Source organism: Chelonus insularis, unplaced genomic scaffold (genome assembly GCF_013357705.1).
Source record: "Chelonus insularis isolate UGA/USDA-ARS -01 unplaced genomic scaffold, ASM1335770v1 contig_399_pilon, whole genome shotgun sequence".
NCBI lineage: Eukaryota > Metazoa > Arthropoda > Insecta > Hymenoptera > Braconidae > Chelonus > Chelonus insularis.
Window position 1 is genome coordinate 402,030 of NW_023276554.1, and position 9,291 is coordinate 411,320.

At 35.2% G+C, this 9,291-nt stretch overlaps 1 long non-coding RNA gene across 2 annotated transcripts in view; it reads left to right on the forward strand.

The window, feature by feature from the left end:
* LOC118068101 (uncharacterized) overlaps positions 1–8,993 on the forward strand; it is a 59,507-nt gene extending 50,514 nt beyond the window's left edge. For both annotated transcript variants that reach the window (XR_004690468.1, XR_004690469.1), the window contains exon 4: positions 8,943–8,993. This is a non-coding gene — a long non-coding RNA (uncharacterized lncRNA). The remainder of the gene's footprint in view (positions 1–8,942) is intronic.
* Positions 8,994–9,291: the final 298 nt, after the last annotated feature.

Here is a 9,291-nt window from a genome sequence, read left to right on the forward strand (position 1 = left end):
TGGGCTTGGCTCACGTAAAAAGTCGTTATAACTAACATTTTATTGTTCATAAAAAAACTTTGTTTGTCATTATATTGCTGAATAGATGGTTGTCGTCATTGTTTCTTCGTCGTTACCTTTGCCAGACTTTACCTCGTATTTCAAGAAGAGATGAACTGAATTGTTGGTGTAGTGATATCGTCTACCAATCATTTGTCGCGCCAAAAGACGCCAATGAGTCTCAGAAAAGCAGTTTTAAAGTCTAGGTTGTTGATAAAAAAATAATAATTACAATAAAATAACTTGGATCATTAAAGATAATAATTGAAACAACGAGTTGTAAGACTAAGATTAAGTAGTCAATCGAGTTAAAGAGGACGGAAGTCATATGAAGAAGGTTATAGAACAAGTGTATTTATTGTCATCATCTTCACTCTCGAAGCAAGAAGGAGAGCATTAGTAAATCTTGATGCTGTCGTCTTTAAAAGGCAAAACTTGGTAAGAGGGTTGTGATGACGGTGGGGATTCTCGAGGAGAAGTAACCCAAGACGAGTCTAAGTGAGTCTTCCGGTCGATGAGCAATGATAGCCCTGAGAACTGAGCCGACCTCCGGATATGTGTTACGTATACAAGCTGCTTATTACTACTCTGCTAATACACATATATATGCACAAGTCTATAGTAGCCAAGAGTGTCACAACATATCATCATCACACGACGCCTCTACATTAACCTATAGACAGTCTTGTTTTTGTATCATCTTAAAGCGTACCATAAAGTAGTACCTGACACTTATATATAAATGTTTTTTTAATGATGCTCACGGTCGTTAAAACTGGTACTAAGAAGAAGGTGAATAGAGATTTTTTTGAATCCCTTTAGGACGTATTTTATCGTTACACGTTTAAGCATCTCTTGGAGAAGTCTAGGCTTTGATCATAAGAAATTTATTTAAGACTAGATATTTACTGAGATAATTTTTAAAATTATTAGCATCATTAATTGTTAGACATGTAAATATATTTTGTGAAATGTTTCTGCTTTCATCATATTCAATATGCAGCATTAATTAATTTGCAAAGATACAATGTGTACTATCTGTAAATCAAAATACTAGCTCATTGTTGAATTAATTTAGTAATAGGAAGCTAATAATTGCCGATAATTATCATCACGACAGCAAACATGTTAGATAAATACAATGATGATGTAGACTTTCTACACTTTATTCAATCTTTATTAATTTTTTATTCTTTTTTAGTTTTATCTCTCTTTCCCTTAGGAAATGAGGTCCACTAACTGCGTCCGTGGCCGGCGAAAATTGTCCACATCAGCAGAGTCTCAGGCGTGCGAAGGTATAGGTACCATCAACAGTTGGTCGATCCTCATGGTCGCTCGGGTGTATCGCCTTCCGTAGCTTTGTCATCAAGTTCCGGATCTGAGGGACCCTTTCCCTACCTATTTGTTTTTCAATTGCCTCTCTACGACTTTTTACACTCTTATTCCGCGTGTTCTCCGCACTTCCGCATTTCCCAATTAAAAATAAGATTTTTTTTTTTTCAATACACTATTTGAAGCTAAGTCAATACGTTCATCACCAGTGAATATCTAAGTCACAAAGACTAGAATATAAAACAAAGTTCTATTATGGAGTTTGAAAAAAATTTGATTAGTGCTCCATGTGTAGTTGATAGACAATAGAAAATGTTCGTCATTGAAACCTTGGAAGAAAAGAGAGTTTTGACCAGCATGGTAGAGTATAACTATAGCCTGTCCGGTATAAGGGTACATGTAAGCTTCGGTGAGACACAGTCAGGCGAGCTTGAGGCCACTTGAGAATGCTCTCCGTTTCCCTTATTCGTCCAATCAACGTCAGCTGGGGAAGCAAGTCTAGTGTGTACACTACTGGGCAAATACTCGCGTGCTCCACAGTAGTGCATTACCTAGAGACCAATGACTACATCATGCGGACGCGAGTGATATGAGGATGATGATGACGACTGAAGAAAATAAAAATAGAAGGGTGCAGACCAGATGCAATTTTTCCCCTCCAGAAGTCATTTTATAATTGATTTTTTTTGTCTACAATGACTTTCTGTTTCTATAGATGGAAATAAGCTGTCTCTTATGAAGAAGAATATAATAGAACAATGCTTGAAAACAAGTCGTGAATCGTCTGATTCTCAAAAGTTCCAATTTCAATTTTTCATCTTCAAAATTTTTTATAACTTTTGCAACTAAATTTTTTTAATAAAATAATGAGATAAAAATATCTGTGATATATTGTTTAATAAAAGTTTTTTTTTCGTTGGAGATTAGTTTAAAAAATCTAGAAAGTTGGAGGAAAAAATAAATAAAAATATTGGTAGCAGTGAGATGACTCAATATGTTTTGCTTCTCACACTTTTCTTTAATTAATTCCCTTGGTTATGGAGAAATAACATGTTTTAAAGTAGGAAGGAAGAATACCGGATGCAGTGTTACCCATGCATCATAGGTCACCTAAACGAGCTGTTTAGACGACTTCAAGTTAACCCAAATTGACACAATTGGATTAACCACACCGAGGCTCATCCGACACTTGGGAACTGGCCCGTGAACGTTTGACGTACTCAGTTCGCGATATAGACGCGAGTCGCTTCTCATGCAAATTATTATTATACATACATGTTTTGAGTAGTTATATTTCATCTAATGGCGTCTTTTTTCGCAGCTTCTCAAGTTATACTAATTAATTACTACATCCACCAGCTTGTCATTTACACATCACTATTATTATCTGTCATTCTCTTCATCTACTGAAATAATTTTTTCCTCAACAACTAATATTTTAATTCCAATCATCTCTCAACACTATTGATTAACTTAAAAAATTTTAATTGACTACTTAATTAAGTATTAAACTAAAAATAAAAAAGGATAAAATGAACAATGATTGTTTTTTCTGTCTTATAATAATGGAGACGTAATCATTAATAAGTTGTCAGCAGAGTAGCCAATCGTTTCAATTTGCGTACCAGGCGCGGAAGTAAGGAGAGAGACGGATGAATTGCGTAGAAGCTTAGTTGGGGTGTCGAGATTGAAGTGTCCGCTTCTTGGATGGCCGGACGGACTATCCGGAGTAGCAGCACGCACCGTCATCTCTTTTGATATATCATGTCTCTATCTCTCTTGAACGTCACGTATTACTTGATATAGTCGGGTGTCGAGATTGAAGTGTCCGCTTCTTGGACCCTCGGTATGCCTCGCAACTCCTCCATCTGGTCTCCCTCTTAATCTCCTCTCCCGACAAACCGAACGTTTCTCGTATGTGGATCGTCGGAAGTCACCTTCCTCATTATCATACCAACTAATCCAACTCGCTCAGTACTCAAACACAGCCTTCATCCTGTGCCCTAGTCACTTACAGTGAGTATAGGTGATCAACCCAAGAGTTTGATGTACGATAAAGCTTCAATAGGCACGTGACGGCTGTTGATACTGAGTTGATGCGAGAACCTCTGATGTGGGGGACAAGACGCAAGTCCATTACACTCAATCACGACGTGATTGGCTCAAACGAACGAACTACAGATTGAGTCGCTTCCCGAGCATGCCGTTACCGTTGTCGATAGTTTGTATCTCGAAGACGAATTTATTGAATGAGCATCCACCAGTCCACTAAATTCCTTAGCTACCACTAAAGGACCTATCCAGGTGTTATAACGGACACATTTCTATTCAAGATACTATTCTCATGCTCCAAGTCATATATTTTCTAGAAGATGATCAAGTCTAACGGACTAAATTTGTGCAGCTTCATTGATTTATTGTATTTTCTCTATATAACAACGTTGTTACTCTGAATGTACACAACTTACAAATTTGACAAATTAATATTGATTTCATCGAATATACTTGGAGCGAAACTTTGACGATTGAATAAATAATTAAGTAATTCGAGGCGCCAGATTATAGAAGCACTTAGATACTTGGGAAAAAGTAGTTGGAAACATTTAACTGGCAGACTGCCATCAAGACTTGACTAGTAAACCAATGACAATAATGTCGCAATTTTCAGATATATAACACAAATTGCCAATATGCTGTGTGCACAATATAGACCAATATACATGTATATATGTATGTAACTGCTTCAGAAAAATGGCCAAGACTACCCTGGTTAATAAAACTCTAAATGCAGCTCATCGTTAAATTACTCTATATATCTATAGATATCAGCTCTTATTATTCATTTCGATCCACTTCTCTGCAATTTTCTCGAGAACGATAAAGAAAGATTGCATTTTATTTTTATATCTGTGTTCTAATACTCGAAATAAACCACCAGACAATGGAGACTATTGACATATTTTTTTGTAGAATCATCTAAAGTAGTATTTGAAGGAACAAAAAACTGGGTGGTGAAAAAAGTAAGAAGTCGCAACGGCAGTAACTTGAAAACCGTTGCTGCCCCACCTATGTCGACACATGCCAACTGGTTTCGTTTGGCTTGACGTACGATGTTTCAAGTCTCTCTAAGACGTTACACGAAGGGGGCCCCCAAGACGTTGAAGGGTCGGTAGTTAGAGCCACAACGACAATGGGAACCCCACCGTAAGAGAAGCCGAAACGGCGGTTACGCCTTGATACTGCAGCTGGCACGCGCCTTATGAACAGTCGTAAGATTACCACCTTCGTCTTACTGATTCTTAGCTTTTTGGTACCCTAACAGAGAGAAATTACCTTGCCAGAGGGGGATACCTGGACATTTAAATCGAGGGACTACAATGCCTGGTGGAAAGAAACACCTGAGCACTGAGGGGTCTACTACATCTTGCAGTGGCATCGACTTGCAGGGATTTCAGGCTTTTTTAAACATTTAATATTAACGGAAATTACTTGGTTTGTAGTTTGTAATCTATAAGAAAATTGTGACTTCTTTTTTTTTTATTTACTGCTGCTTCTTTAAATAACCAGTAATCAATAGAAGAACTTGATGATTGTTTATGATAATTTTTTTAAATTATCCAAGTTCATTGCTATGGTTATTTATTATCCCCAATCATTTAAATGACAACAACTGAATCAACAGGAGTCAGTAAAGTATTTACTTATTGTTAAAAATGAATGTTTTATTTACCAGAAGTAATTTAAAAGCTAGCAAATGATGAATGTTATTGATGGAATTTAAACTTTGAGAAAAAATGGTAAATAATTAATTTCGACGCCATTGAGGGTAAGGACCGTTGTGTTTATGTGTATACATTTCCTTTTCCACATGAGAAGCATACTAGGTTGAAGGGCGAGCTGAGATTTTTTTCACCTTTTAATATCAGACGTTAGTATTTCCCACAGTGACAAGTCATGGGAACCCCGGGGGAGCGAGTGAGAGTAATCTTCGGAAAATTCTCTAGAGGAGATTTGCGAGGAGGCTGACATACACCTTGGGAAATCCTCAACTGTAGTCCGTAGCCACCGTTTGATTTCTCGACCGTTGAAGAAGACCCATGAGCCCCTTTGCCCTCACGACGATTCATTGTATATCCCGTGAGATGGTTCGAAATCTTCCCCTCACTGTCAATTCTATTTACGAAAAGTTTGTAAAGACGATGAATTCCATACGTTAGAACTTTGAGATGAAGGGATAAATGGTCTTTAGAATCAGCATTGTGTGTATAAGAAATATCTTCATTGAGAAGAATGTAAGAATATCAACTACTAGATCAAACCTATAGATGATGGCAGTTCATCTTTCTCACATTATATTCAAGCAAAAGAGAATTTATTCTCATGCAAATAATTATTCTTATCAATTTAAATTAATTTTAAAATGAACAACTTTATTTTTTTTTTTTTAATTTAAATTCTAGAAAGCAAATTATTTATTATTTATCTACATAAAAATGGTTTTAACATAGAGGACAATTAATTGATCGTTGTTAATAATAATGATAATGTGATCATGAATGAATTTATTTAATAGTCGCAACAGACAGAGTAGAGAAGAAAAACAAAGAAAGAAAATAATGATTATTGTCACGCATCATCGCAAGAACAAAACCAAACAAATTAACCCAAGTGTAAATTATGAAAATTGTCGCCAACGTAAATGGAGTCGTAATAGCGAGGTGTAATTTAGCCTGATATATACATACATCTACCTGTAAACATGTAGATCACAAAGTCCATATATCAGTAAATCAAAACGAAATCCCTATGCATGAAATAACAGTGATAAAATTCCGCGAGACGAATGAGAAAGAATACGCGTGCTTTTTGCCCATTTCATTGATTCGTTGCTCCCGGCACATTAACGCAATTAACTAACGATTAATAACGCATCAACTGTAGTGAGTGTCAACTTGTTGCACGGTTTGTAATGTAACCAGAAGCAGATAATATCTATATATATATATATGTGTATACATGTATTAAACATACAATAGTCGCATTGCCATCGTACATACATCCATATTCATGTATTCTTCATAAATATAAATAAATAAATTAGTTCATATAAATATTGATATGCTTCATCCGCTGAACAATAATAAAACCGCGCAACGCATTATTTATCAAGTTAACATTTGTGCAAGGGGAAAAAAAGTTGAACTTTTATGCAAGTATACATCATCATTATTGACTTACTTTACAGAAATATAGAATTCACTATTACAGAACGGATATTACCGTCATTTTATATAACTCAAAAGGGGTGAGTGTAGTAAGAAGGGCAACGATCAGTAAGAATGCTAAGTGAGGAAGTAAGGAAAGAGAAATTATTCGACATGGACTGGTGATCGTGATCGAGTTCCCAGGAACCCCCTGCGAACCTTTCACTTACTTACCACATGACACCTACAGGGGGGCTAAAATTCCGCTGCACATGTTGCTGCGTGTTGTCATGACATGTGGAGACTTTATAAACCATCAGTAAGATAAGGTTGATATTTTTGCAGTCTTGAAGGGTGTGTCTAGTGAGTTGAAAAAAAAAAAAATTATGTGTCCTAAACTTTTTTCCAGCTGCTTTGAAATATATTACCAAATAATTTGTGTAATAATTACTTCATTTTTGTTTAATCTAAAGGTAGTTTTAAAGATAGAGAAGAATACTATTAAAGTATTCTTGTTGTAATAAACTTAAATGAAGTATAATACTGTAAAATACTTTCTAGATGGTTAACACAAACAAAGGACATTACTATAAGAGTCATCATCGTGTAATCACCCTTTGAAACGCAATCACCTGCTTAAATAGTAAATATCGCATGATCAATGTACAGGAAGTTTCGGTCGATGATTCGTGCCATAAAAGCTATTATTTCCTGAAAACATAAAAGCTTTAGTTGAGGGTCTAAGAATTTATTCAGACGAAAATTTCATCATTTGCTATTTTAATCAGTCATTTTTCATCATTCTTAAAGCAAAGTTCATCACACATGTCATGGCTTGCGGGTGAAATTTTGGTGACTTCTCTATAGCTAAATGAATGATTTCATGTTCTTTTATATCGACGCGTTACGCGTAAAAGTCGACTCATGTCTGTCTCTCGTGAATCTCGTGGTTGAGCGTCGCGTGAATAGACGGCGGCGTCTCGCGCGTAATTACCCTCTGGCATACTTCCGACTCGGAATATGATGAAGAAGGGGAGGTAGTGAGGCTTTGCTTGTGGAGGCCATTTCCGGTGAGTTACCTTTCTTTTTTCATTGAATCCCACGCATCAGAGCCCTCGATGCGTTTAAGGGAAGTGTATGAGTGGTTTGTGTACCCTCACGAAAGAGAGGCCCCCCCTCGAAGCGTCCCCAGGTAAAGTGGCCTCATGTTCTTATCTACAACCATATGTCTTTACCACGTGGTACACTCGGTTTCCCAACGTATTTTTTTTCATTTCTTTTTCTCGAGTGAAATGATATTTGTACAGCATTCTTCCAATTATTGATTTTTATGCTCTTTTAGGTTATACGCATGGTGGATATATTATTTATTTACTTGAGTTGAGGATATGTTATTAATTTTATCTTTGAATGAATTCAAGTCATTGACATTGATCTTGAAATTTTTACAATAAATTTGCACAGCTGAAATAACTATTAGATATGATAAGAATATAGAGTTTATCTCGAAGAACATAAATTTACATTTAATGTCATCTCATTTTTTTTTTTGTATTATTTTTATATAAAAATAGATTTATTTATTAATTGCATTAATCAATAAGAAAGTTTAAACTTGTTATAATGAATGATTTTCTGAGTTTCGAAGGCAACTATTTTTATACTGATTTAAAGAAAAGGTCTTTAATATAGTACATCTACGTCTTATGTGCATACATTGTATTGATTAGCAAAAAAATTCTTACACTTGAAGATATAAATATTTTAGATGACCTAGTGTGTTTTTTATTTCTATATCTATGTAACTTTTTATCATGATGATACAATTTTTGATTTATTTATAAGTGAATGAACTTATAAATAATAAAATAAAAGAACAATCATGATTCTATTAGTTTTATACTTTGATACAATTCTTCAATAAACAGTTACTTTTTAAAATTATTATTTTTTTAAATAGATGCTCCAGAAAAATACTTCTTATCATATCGACTCATGTGTCAAATCTATCTATAGTTCAGAGTGTATATGTAATTGAAAACTTGCAAGTAGCTTGTTGAATAAGATATTTGAATGTAATTTTCTTATGGTCATTTCTTTACTCATCATAAAGTCAGTTGTCTTTTCTATCATTGAATATACTGTCATTCTTAATTCTCTTAGACTTGTCATAAGACTCGAGTCTATCTAAATTTTTTTATGAAACTTTAAGTTTCATTTAGCAATTAAATAGTTTTTTAAAATAAATTTTTTATGGTTTTTAAATTGAAACAATAAAGATTGTAAATTGATTAACAACTTGTAAACTTGTTATACTGTTGAATAATCGGATTATTAATGTATCTTTTTTTGATTTTCTGATTGCAGAGCGATAGAATTGAAGTCACGAATATCGAAACGAGGGAGCGAGGGGCAGCTAGCCCTTTGGAGCGCTCGAAGGATGCAGCTCCCAGGCGGGAGCACGAGGATTCCGCTTACGCGAGCTCCGTGTCCAGCTGCAACACTTGGAATTATAAACGAAAATAAAGAAAGTATCAAGCATCGATTACGAGAAATAAAGTGTAACACAAGCTCAAGTTGTCGGGAAAGCAGCAAGAGTAATATTAGTCACGGGAGCAATAACAGCCCCGACAACACCCCTACACTCTTGAACAATCGCAAGCATAATTTAAGAACGTATCATAGATTTAAGATTAGTGATCGACAGCCATTGGCG